Raw genomic sequence first — 12,686 nt, forward strand, 5'->3', positions numbered from 1 at the left:
TTAGGAGTCCAGCGTCCTCGCAGGACCTGGCACCACCGGTACAGCCCTGGCTCTGATACCATCTGTAATAGCCCAGCTACCGCCACACCATAATATCGTCCGCTTTGGTCGGGATGTACCACCATCGCCTCACCAATTTGCTTTTGGTTGCTCAGGTGAAGACTTCCTAGGAGGTCACCCATCCTGATACTACTCCCACCTAAGCACACTTAACTGTGGAGTTCTCCTCTAATCCACCACCATTAAGCGCACAAAACGCGTTATGATGGGGAAGGTATCCACCTCCTTATCACGAAGGCTTAGTTCTCCTTCCCAACCGATGTGGGATGTCACAATTTTTTGGTGAGTTTTATTGTTTCACATAGTCTTTTGTGATTGTTTCATATGATAGAATTCTGGTAGGTCATCTACTGTGTGTTGTTGACTAGCTTATGGTTTATATGCATTAATACCATAGAAACAATATTAATTAATTAAGTAGACTTAAGTGTGCTGCTTATCTAAATAGTTGTAAGGTGATAGATTATGTGATAGGTTTTGGTTGGTTAAATTGCTAGATTTAGTTCTCTGTAAGGAATCCGTCTAAGTTTGATTTATCAGCTTTGTCTATCTAGTCGAGTGAGTTCATGAAACTACCTTTGCTTTCCGCACTGTAAGGTAGGATTTCGTATGGAGGTACGTTTCATAAAATAAATTAGCGACTGTGAGTGAGTGTAGTTAAACCAGTAATTTTAATAACTTATTAGGGTTTCATAGGCGTCTCCTTGAGAAGAGTCGAGGGTCTTTCTTGGTTTCCCATTAAATGAATAATTTAAGATCTCAGTTCCATAACATAGCATTTTCCATCTATTTGATTATTGATACATTAGAGATTTTAACCTATGTGGTTACTTGTTATCATCTGAATTATATTCGAGTTGTAAGTTAAGTCGTGTCTAATGTTATTGATTAGTTCAAAATTAGTATTTTAGTAAACCCGCCTCAATTAATATAAATAAATAGCCGTGTCAGTTAGTTCAGTCTAATTAGCTAGCTTATGTAATTTAAAGAGTCTGTGGGTTCGATATCCAGACCTACTTAGATGTACTAGGTTCGACCTGTAAACTTGTCGTTTAGTAGTTTAAGTTAAGTTTAAGAGTCTAAAATTATTACTTAGGACACGTTCGTTTCACAAAATTCGCGAGAATTCAAAGGAATTGGAATTAAAATCCTATGACATTGTGTGTTTGTTTCGTTGCAATTGGAATCTTAATTCCATTTTGGTGTGTAGGGTTCAAAGAATTGAAATCAGAATTGGAATTAAATTCCTTCAAATTTCTTTAAATAAATGGATTTCAAATCTTTACAAAATGTAGAGGATTTCAAATGAATTCATTGTTATCTTTCCTCGAGGTCTTTTTTTTTATTCTTTTATTGTGAACAAGGACAACGAATAAAATATTTTAGTTTTTTTACTTTTTTTATTTTTGATTTATATTTTGAGTTATGAATTTTTTATTATTATTTTTGAATATTTTTTTAAGGGGTCTTTGATCTTAATAGAAAACTCCTAAAAAAATAATAAAAAATTATAACCCAAAATATAAATAAATAAATAAGAAAAAATCTAAAACTAAAATATTTCCACCGTTATCCTCGTTAAAAAAAATACCGATTTCAATTAATTTGTGGTATAGATTACAATTCATTTGTCAAACGAATACTTCAAGAATGGAATTAGATTTCAATTTCTTCCAATCCAATTCATTCCAATTTCAACTCCTATGCAAATTCCAATTCCAATTCCAATTTCATTCCATTCTGTTAAACGAGCGCGTCTTAGTTTATAGATTAGCATATTTTAGTTAATAAATTATTAGACTACTTTTGGCACATAATTAAACAGTTTGCCAAAATATTCGTTTGTAAAATAATCGAATAAACACGTAAACAGGTCCCCCGGTTACAGATTCAAAACCGAGTTCGGTTCCCAACCCAGATTTATTGTTTACCTATAGCTACACATAGCAGTTTCGACCCAATTAATTATTGGGTTGATTAGTATTTTAAAGAAAAATACCATTTGTGATTAAATTACCTGACATATTAAGTTATTATTACCAAAAACATAATTTATGAAAAAAAAAAATAAGTTATACATATTATTACATACAATAAATTAGAAGTTTGGTACCGTAAGCGATCTCATTGGTTTATTTGGCGGCACATAATTGTTTGCCTTTGTTGTTTTGTTTTAAATTTGATTTTTAAACGGTTATTAGTGTCGACTCACCTTCGTAAATCCTAGGACCGTCAATGATCAAGTTTTACCAATGGCCGGGTTTTAGCAACTTTTTTGTTTTAGTTCTAGTACTGTAACGAACGTAACCGAAACCGACTGAATTCTCGTCGGCTTAGTGCCGCAATGCCCAGGACCGACTACGCTTGGATTTTATCAAAGTCAAGGTTTTACGCCCATAATGAATGTAACGAAAGCCAATCGAATGCCAACGTGACGGAAACCGTCAAGGTTAGACTCATCACATTTTGTTTTAGTTCCGATACCATAACGAAAACCAACTGATTGTCGAGTTTGTTTTTTTGTTTTTGTTTTAGTCCTGGTACCATAATGAACGTGACAGAAATTGACCGAATTTGTATAAGCTCACCGCCTCAACGTCAAAGAACAACATTGATAGGGTTTTACCAACGGTTGAATTTTATTGACTGAGGCCACCACCTTATTGGTGCACCTTAATTTTTATAATTTTTTTATTTTATTTTTGGTTTTAGTTAAAGTACAATAGCGCATGTAACTAAAACCGACCAAGTTCACATCGACTTATCGCCTCAACGCCTAGGACCGACAACGCTTAGGTTTTACCAACTCCCAAGTTTTGCACCAGGTAAAACCCTAGTTAAATATATACCTTGATTCGAAGTCGTTTTGCATCTGATTGCTCACCATATTCATCAATTGCTTGCACCATTTTCATAGTGAGGTATTTCAATATGGAGGCTTAAGAAAACAGTTTGTTTTACCATCATAAGTCAACTCAGGGCACTGAATGAACATAACTCACATTATGCCTCAAAATTATGATTGCTTTGGATCGAGCATGAACGGGTCATGTTGGGTTAGCTCGGCTTGAAATTGATCAATCTAGGTTAGTTTGACCTGCACACTCTCTTGTCCATTTTTCAATCACTTTCTATACAAATTGTTATTTTTTATCAAAGATAAAGATAATTAGATTGCTAAAAATGTGATACCAATGAACCAATGAACCCGAGACCTATATCAATAACCTTCACATGATCTCTCCTCTTAAACTTTATGATTTTGGATTCAAGAACAAAGGGTTATCAAGAGATGAAAATTTGTGTTAGGGAGATAAAGAATCAAGATATATTTTATAAGAATATAGGATTTGGATGGACCAAGAAGGAAAATATAAATATCATCTCCATGGAACAAAATTTGTGTTAGGGAGATGAAGAATCAAGATATATCTTATATAAATTTAGGATTTGGACGGACCAGGAAGAAAAAATATAAATCTCGTCTCCTAGAAAAATTTCCTCTCAAATGCATCTGCCAAGACGAATTAAAAAGGAACAATTTTCAAGATTTTGAAAATTTGTGCGGATCAGATAGGAAACATAAAAAAACCGTCTGAGAAGACTGTCTTTAAAAAGAAGATTTAGTGAGAAAATATAGATGGCTCCCTCAAGATTCTTAAATTTTTTGTCCTTTCCATCAACATTATTCACAAACTTGGCATGCTCCCTCAGCATTTTCAAAAATTTGGCTGGCTATTGTTAACTAATTGTTGCTTGGTCACAAAGTTTCCGATTGTTAAGGAGTTAGTTATGGAGTTAGTGGAAGACAAAATCAATTAATCATGTGGAGATCATGGGCCACATGCAATGTGGGATGTTTGTTTTGTTATTTTGTATTGTCTATTTAAGCAGCAGTAGGTTTAATTTGCTTTTCATGCAATTTAAAAAGTTATTTCCCATTCCAGTATTGTAATCATAATTTGAAGTTATAAAACTCAGAAAATCGTCCCAACTCTCGTGTTCTTGTTAGCTACTGATTTACCACCATATGGTATCAGAGAGCTCAAGGTTTATGCCCAAATACCCGAAATTTAACATGTCTGTCGTAAACACAAATGCTGCAGCCCCGAAAAAAGCCAGTTCAATTTCATTGCAAATCCCTACCCTAACCGCTACAAACTATACCACATGGTCCATCAAGATGGAAGCTGTCATGGATGCCCACGGGTTGTGGGATTCAGTTGATCCTCAGGCCGGTACGGCCGCTGACGAGAAGAAAAACAAAACAACCCGAGCCTTCATTTTTCAAGCGATTCCCGAAGACGTCTTATTGCAGGTCGCAAAGAAGAAGACGGTGAGTGAAATTTGGGAGTCGTTGAAGACTCGGTACTTGGGTGCTGAACGAGTGCAGAAGGCGCGTCTGCACACACTCAAGCGAGAGTTCGACTCGATGAAGATGAAAGACGGTGAAAGCATTGATGACTTTACCGGGAAATTAAGCGGTATGATTTCCAAATTTAGTAGCCTTGGTGTGACGTTGGAGAAGAATGTACTCGTAAGGAAATTACTTGATTCAGCCCCTGAAAAGTATCTCCAACTTATTGCTTCTATAGAACAATGTTCGAACGTCGATTCGATGTTGTTCGAGGAGGCGATTGGGCGGTTGAAGGCTTATGAAGATAGGTTGAATCAGCGGAAAACTAATGTGTCTGGTGACAACGGGTTGTTGTTCACCCGAAACGAATCTCAACAGACCCAAAAGGGAACCGGAAGAGGGTTCTTAACAGGCGGACGTGGCCGGGGTTCATACCAAGATAGGGGCGGTCGTAGTGGGTCGCGGGGTAGAGGTTCATACCGTGGCAGAGGAGGCCACTGGAGTGGTGGTTCAAACCGTGACTGGGGCGAAACGAGTCGTAAGCCGCATGATAAGAAACATGTCACGTGCTTCAATTGCAATGAACAAGGGCATTTCGCATCAGAATGTAAGAAAGAAAAACAGGTTGAAGCGAATCTGGTGGAAAAACACGATGATGAACTTGGTCTTTGGCTGGTAGTTCATGAAGAAAATGTGAATCCCGTGGTCATGTTGAATGAAGAAACAGTAGTTCCTCACAAGCATGAAGATAAAAAGGAAATGTTTGGTGATACTTGGTACCTTGATACAGGGGCTAGTAACCACATGTCCGGGGTTAAAGAGTCTTTTTCAGAGTGGATGATAAAGTGACAGGCCAAGTAAGCTTTGGAGATGGTTCGGTAATTCAGATTAAAGGAAAGGGGACGATATTGTTCGAGTGCAAAGATGGTAATCAATTTATGATTCCCGATGTATATTATATACCGGCCCTTCGTAGTAACATCATCAGTTTGGGCGAAATGACGGAAGATGGGTATGAGATCAGGATGAAGCACTGGTATCTTTAGGTATTCGACGAGACTGGTAAATTGGTGACAGAAGTACAGCGGGCTAAAAATCGGCTGTACAAAGTGGTTTTGAAGATAGTCAAACCAGTTTGTTTGGCATGCAAGGGTTGGACATGTAAGCTTTGGAGTTCTCAACTCCATGGTGAAAAGGGGGCTGGTCAAAGGAATGCCCAACATATCCTACCCGACACAAATATGTGATGGATGTTTGGTAGCGAAGCAAACAAGGGAATCATTCTCGGGTGAGACACAGTGAAGAGCGAGCAAGCCATTAGAACTTGTTCAAGCAGATCTATGTGGCCCGATATCGCCTGAAACAAAGGGAGGTAACCCGTATTTACTGTTAATTGTTGATGATTATTGTCATTTCATGTGGATTTATTTTGTGAATAGGAAGGAATAAAGAGACAACAAAACGACGCCATACTCTCAGCAACAAAACGGTGTGGTCGAACGCCATAACCGCACCATACTTGAAGTCACTAGGTCATTGTTGAAGACTATGCAGGTGCCGGAGACGTTATGGGGAGAAGCGGTCAGGCATGCGATTTATATACTTAATTGGGTCATGTCAAAGGGGTTCAAAAATAAAACACCATATGAAGGTTGGAGGGGGCGAATACCGAATCTCCACCATCTTAAGGTGTTTAGTTGTGTAGCGCATGTGAAGAAATTGCCAACACAGATGACAAAGCTCAGTGATAGAAGTTCAATGATGATGTATCTTGGAGTTGAAGAAGGTAGCAAAGCATACAGGCTACTTAACCCTAACCAAATGAAAGTCTATGTAGCCCGTGATGTGGTGTTTGAAGAAAAAAGAAAATGGGCTTGGAGTGAAAGCAAGTGTGAAGAACCCATTCTGAAACCAAGTTGGGCTATTATCCATTTTGACAATAATTCCCCACATATAACCCAACAATAACAATTGCCCTATCAACCAACTCAACCTCATAACGACACCCAAAACATGCCGTCACCAGTTCCCTCTCAAATCTCACCATCACCGATTCGTAACGAGAACCAAGACGTGGGTAACACTAATTATGATCACACCCCACCTCAAGGCTTTCGATCCCTATCAGAAGTCTATGATGAAATGGTACAAATTGAAGATCAAAATGAAGAATTGTTGCTCGCAGGAGATGAGCCAACAACTTACAAAGAGGCTATGAGTAATAGTGATTGGGAAGTGGCTATGAAGAATGAATTAGTGTCGATTGAAAGGAACCAAACCTGGACTTTGGTTAACCTGCCAAAGGATCAGAAACTAATTGGGTTGAAGTGGGTTTATAAGTTAAAAAAGGATGCAGAAGGTAATACAGTAAAACACAAAGCCCGGTTGGTGGCGAAGGGCTACGTACAGAAAAAGCGGGTCGATTTTGATGAAGTTTATGCACCGGTGGCTCGGATAGAAACTGTCCGTTTGTTACTCTCCTTGGCAGCAAAAGAGGGCTGGTTTGTATATCACCTTGATGTTAAATCGGCTTTCTTGAATGGTGTACTAAAAGAAGATGTATTCGTTGAACAACCAGACGGGTTTGTAGTGAAGGGTAAAGAACACATGGTATACAAGCTCAATAAGGCGTTGTATGGGTTAAGGCAGGCACCAAGGGCTTGGAACGACCGCCTTGATAAGTCATTGACGGATTTCGGTTTCGTTCGATGTGCATCGGAGCCGGCGGTGTACACTCTCAAACGATCTACGAGCACCTTGATCGTTGGGGTGTACGTAGATGATCTTATTGTTACCGGAGCAGATGAAGTGGAGGTACAAAGTTTTAAATTAAAATTGTAATATGTGTTTGAAATGAGTGACCTTGGCAGGCTCTCTTACTATCTCGGTATTGAAGTTGATCAAACGAATGATGGGATCATTTTAAAGCAATCAGGCTACGTGAAGAAAATTTTAGAGTCTGTTGGAATGTGGAATTGCAATCCAACACAAAAGCCTATTGACCAAAAGTTGAGCTTAACAAGAGATGAAACTGGAAATGAAGTAAACCCGACCGATTACCGAAGGATTGTCGGTAGTCTTCAATACTTGATTCACACAAGGCCAGACCTCGGGTACTTGGTTGGGGCGGGTAGCAAATACATGGAGAAGCCGAAAGAAAGCCACCTTGCAGCCGTGAAGCATATCCTAAGGTACTTAAAGGGAACTATTGATTTTAGTTTAAAATATTCAAGGGGAGGAAATGGAAGATTGATTGGGTATAGTGACAGTAGTCAAGCAAGTGATTTAGATGATAGAAGGGGAACCACGGGTACCGTGTTCTATTACTCGGGCAATCCAATAACATGGTCATCACAAAAGCAGCGTACAGTCGCCCTCTCCTCTTGCGAAGCCGAGTTCATGGCTGCTACATCAGCCGCTTGTCAAGCATTGTGGCTAAGAAATTTGGTAACCGAGTTAACTGGGGAAACAACTCAACGTGTAAAGTTGCTGGTAGATAACGAGTCAGCAATAGCTCTTATGAATAATCCTATGTTCCATGGTCATAGCAAACATATCAACATAATGTACCACTTTATTCGTGAATGTGTGGAACGAGATGAAATCCAAGTTGAGCACGTGAGCGGGAAGTTTCAAAGGGCCGATATCCTAACCAAGGCGTTGGGAAGGATCAAGTTTGGAGAAATGAGATCACTGTTCGGAGTTGTTGAAGTCAAACCAAGTCAACATTAGAGGGGAGATTGTTAACTAATTGTTGCTTGGTCACAAAGTTTCTGGTTGTTAAGGAGTTAGTTATGGAGTTAGTGGAAGACAAAATCAATTAATCATGTGGAGATCAGGGCCACATGCAACGTGGGATGTTTGTTTTGTTATTTTGTATTGTCTATTTAAGCAGCAGTAGGTTTAGTTTGCTTTTCATGCAATTTAAAAAGTTATTTCCTATTCCAGTATTGTAATCATATTTTGAAGTTATAAAACCCAGAAAGTCGTCCCAACTCTCGTGTTCTTGTTAGCTACTGATTTACCATCAGCCATGTCAGATTCCGGATCTTATCCCAATGTGTCACCCTAGCTAGTCCATATTTCATATTTTTTTCTCTATTCGAAAGGTTCATATTGAGAATTTTCCCTTTTAGAAACTATATAACTACCGATGAATTTCATGTAATCAGAACTTCAAAAGTCATCGCTATTCTTTGATTATATACATGTACGTTTGTTATACCAAAAAATTAATGATTGCTAACTCAATGTGAATGGAATTTTAATAACCCAACAAGTGCACTAACACCACGCAATATGATATAAATGTAACGAGTCTCAAGATTCTCAAGCAGAATAATTTAATTAAGAATTAGAATAAAGTTTAAATAATAAATCAGCTTGCATGGTAAATATATATGAACATGGCCACTTTGAGTAAATAACACAAAAAAAAAAAGAAAAAGAAAAAAGGAGGTTGTAGCAGTGCTGATGGCGGATGATGGAGTCGTGGAGGTGAAAGGTGGCTTTGGTGGCGGTAGGCAGATGCGTCGGTGGATGGTGGTATAAGGCGGCTTCAGTGGCGGTAAGCAATTGTGATGGTGGAAGGCGGATGTGGAAGTGGATGTTGCTGGTAGGCAGCGACTTCGGTAGTAGTGGACGATGATAGTTTATATATATGCTTTGGATTTTTATTAGTGTCGGACCCAAGATGTCTTTTTCATGAGGGCAATAGGTGCTTAACCAAAATTTATGTCTTAAGAGTAAAAAGCTCAGCACTCAATTTGGTGGAGATTGAATATAAATTATATAGAAATGAAAATTACAAAACTGATACATGTATGAAATGAAACAAAATACAACTAGTGTACAAACTAATTTAGGTTACTGAATTAACTCTAATATCCCCATTCAATCGAAAGGGTGCCAGTCTGAGACAAAACATAGCATGAAAATATTCAAATTATGGTCGTGGAAGACTTTTAGTGAAGTTGTGTGCTACATAAAGATTGGTCAGAATGAACTTGGTGTATAGTTTGCAGGACAACAAATTCTAGAATGAAGTGATAATCCAAATCAATGTGTTTGGCTCATTTATTGGTCAGATACCAGATTTGAGTTAAGAAAAGGGCACTTCGATTATCACATAATAACATCAAGTGATTAGGAGGAAAAGCATGCAGTTCGCATAACAAGTGAGTTATCTAAACTATTTCAGATGTTGTTTTAGCCGTGGCTTGATAATATGATTTATAGCTATAGCGAGATACGGCCAGTTGTTTCTTGGCCCTCCATGGTAAGAGATTTCCACCAAAAAAATGGAGCATCCATAAGTGGATCGTGTGCCAATACAATTATCCAATAGTGGTACTTCTCGGCTTGGTAAAAAAATAGTCCAAATTCTATTGTGCCTTTAACATAACAAAGAATAACACACTGAAGATGATAAGTGGTTAGGGCTTGAAGAAATTGACTCACCTGATTGACTACATATGAGATATCTAGATGTGTAAAAGTGAAATATTGCAATGTTCCGACAAGTTAATGACAATGTGTTAGATTTTTAAAAGGAATAATCGTAGTAGTAGTGAATGTTTCAAGAGGAGCTAAAGGAATATGAACGGGTTTTAAACTAGTAAATCCACTTGTTTAAGTATGTCATGAGCATACCTTGACCAATTGAGAATCAAAAACCATCGTCATTTTAGGTAACTTTAAGAAGAAGAAAATAATTCAGGTATAATTCACGTCTTCAATATCTTTGATAGCAAACTAATTTTTTAATCAATTGATATCTGGATTCTAGTCATAATCAAATCATCAACATTAAGCAAGTACATTATGCATGAGTTTCTTTATAAAACAAACATGGAAGTGTTAGCCCAATTGCATTGCAGGTGAAGCCATTATGTAGAAGAAGTGTGCTTAACCACAATCAAGAAAACTGGTGCTTGTTTAAGACTCTTGGGTTTATGGAGGCTTAATTGGGCCCAGGTTAAAAGACATCTTTTGTGGCAGACTAATTAAATTAAGAGTTGTGGCAGGCCTGGCCCGTTTATTTAATTAAAGCCCATTATTGTTTCTTAGGGAACAAGTTGTTAACCCTAATCCTGTTATTATAAATAGTATCTTGTACTTGTAATTCCTCTTCACGAGTGAGGCAGAAAGCAATAAGAAAAGTATCCTGGCTGCAGCCCGTGGACGTAGGTCAGCCGACTGAACCACGTAAATCTCATGTGTCATCTTCGTTTATATTTTCTCTTGCAGTATTATTTGTGTTTGTGTGTGTGTTGTAATACCCGAATCCCTAACAAGTGGTATCAAGAGCCGTGGTTACGGTTACACACGGGAGAAACACGATAGCGAGAGGATAGTTGGTGTCGAACTAGGGTTTAGTGTTTTGGCAGCCGCCATAATCCCGTTCGTTGGTCTTTATTTACAACCCCACTATTTGTTTTGGAGCTTATCACCAAAATACGACAAACAAAGAGATGTTGAATTTGGTTTTCTAATTTGTTTTGTCTTTTGTGAGTTTATGCATCACCACATATTAACCAAGTAAGCAGGAGGCTTATTAATTGGTATTATTCATTATTGTGTTGTTCGATCAAGAAGAAAAGAAAAGGCAGTAGGGTTTTTTAATTCTCTTGCTTGCATCGTCATATTGCAACAAAAGAAATTATTTTTGTTTGTTGCTTAATCTCAATCAGAAAGAAACCAAAGGAGCAGGTTTGCGTTTCCAGTTCATTTCAGTTTTTGATTCTTGATTAGGTTTTGGGTTTTTGGCATATTTATCAGGCAGTTTAGCCGAGTGGTTTTGTGGTGACTTTCGGGGTTATTTTGTTGGTCCGAAGTTTTTCTTGATATTGTTACCTAGATCCAAAGTTAGAGAATTCTTAGTTTGAGATAATGGCTGAGAGCAGGAAACTTCAGATTGAGAAGTTTGATGGTAGAGACGTTGGTTGGTGGAAAATGCAAATAGAGGATTTGCTGGTTCAGAAGGATTTGGACATGGTATTGGGTGAAAGACCGGAGAAGATACAACCAGATGAGTGGGAAACTTTGGATAAGAAAGCCAAGGAAGTGATTAGATTGTCGTTATCGAAGGATGTTGTGTTCAACATCTTGAAGGAAATCATAGCGCGCGGGATAATGAATGCATTGTTTAATATGTACGAGAAGCCTTCGGCAGCTAATAAGGTTTTCTTGATTCGTGAATTGGTGAACACGAAGATGAAAGAATGAAGTTCAGTTACAGTGCACATCAACAATTTTAACTCGATTTTGTCAAGACTTGGGTCAGTTAGTATCAAATTCAAGGATGAGGTTCAGGCTCTACTACTGTTATCATCCTTGCCTGATAGCTGGTCGGGAACTGTTATAGCGATTACTAGTTCTACCAGCGAGTTCACTTTTGATGGGATTCGGGATCTTATTCTAGGCAAAGACGTTAAACGAAGAAATTCAGGTGAATCATCGGGTGATTTAATGTATGCTGGAAGAGGAAGAAAAAATAACAGAGGTAGTGGGAGCGGGAATAGGAAAAGGAGTCAGTCTAGGACTCGGAAGGATGTGGTATGTTGGAACTGTAACGAGACGGGACACTTTAGGAATCAGTGTTCGAATGATAAGAATGAAAAGAAAGAAGTCAACACAGCAGAAAAATACTCAGAGGACGAGGCTTTAGTTCTTAGTGTTGAGGGTAATGTTGATTCCTGGGTCATGGATTCTGGTGCTTCATTTCATGCAACCCACAGCAGTGAAGCATTGCAGAATTTGAAGGAAGGTGATTTTGGTAAGGTTAGACCGGCGAACAATGATGTTCTTGATGTTACGGGCATGGGTGACATGAATTTAGTTACTTCAGTCGGTTCATGGACCTTGAAGGATGTCAGAGTGATTCCAAGCTTAAAGAAAAAGTTTATTTCTGATGGGCTGTTGGATGAACAGGGGCATGAAGTTAAATTTGGGAACAGGCAGTGGAAAGTTGTTAAGGGAAATCTTGTCATAGCTCGAGGAAGAAAGAGGGGTTCGTTGTATATGGTCAGTTTATCGTCTGAGGGAGTGACCGACCCAGTTCAGAAGAAGACCAAAGTTCGGTTCATAGAGTCTAGTGGGTAGAAGAAGGTTTGTTTTGCAGGAGATAAAACCAGAGCCACATGTCAGATTCAGGTTAAACGTGCTAGAAAAGGTTCAGAGAAACCAATCAGGAGTTTTCGTGGCAGTGGGAGCACTGGTAGTCGACCAGTCAAAGCTTTAGCCAAAGTTACCAGACGGTGGGTTAAGA

Source organism: Bidens hawaiensis, unplaced genomic scaffold (genome assembly GCF_021521415.1).
Source record: "Bidens hawaiensis isolate Kalapana, Puna unplaced genomic scaffold, B.hawaiensis_p1.1 tig00004109_1, whole genome shotgun sequence".
Classification (NCBI taxonomy): domain Eukaryota; kingdom Viridiplantae; phylum Streptophyta; class Magnoliopsida; order Asterales; family Asteraceae; genus Bidens; species Bidens hawaiensis.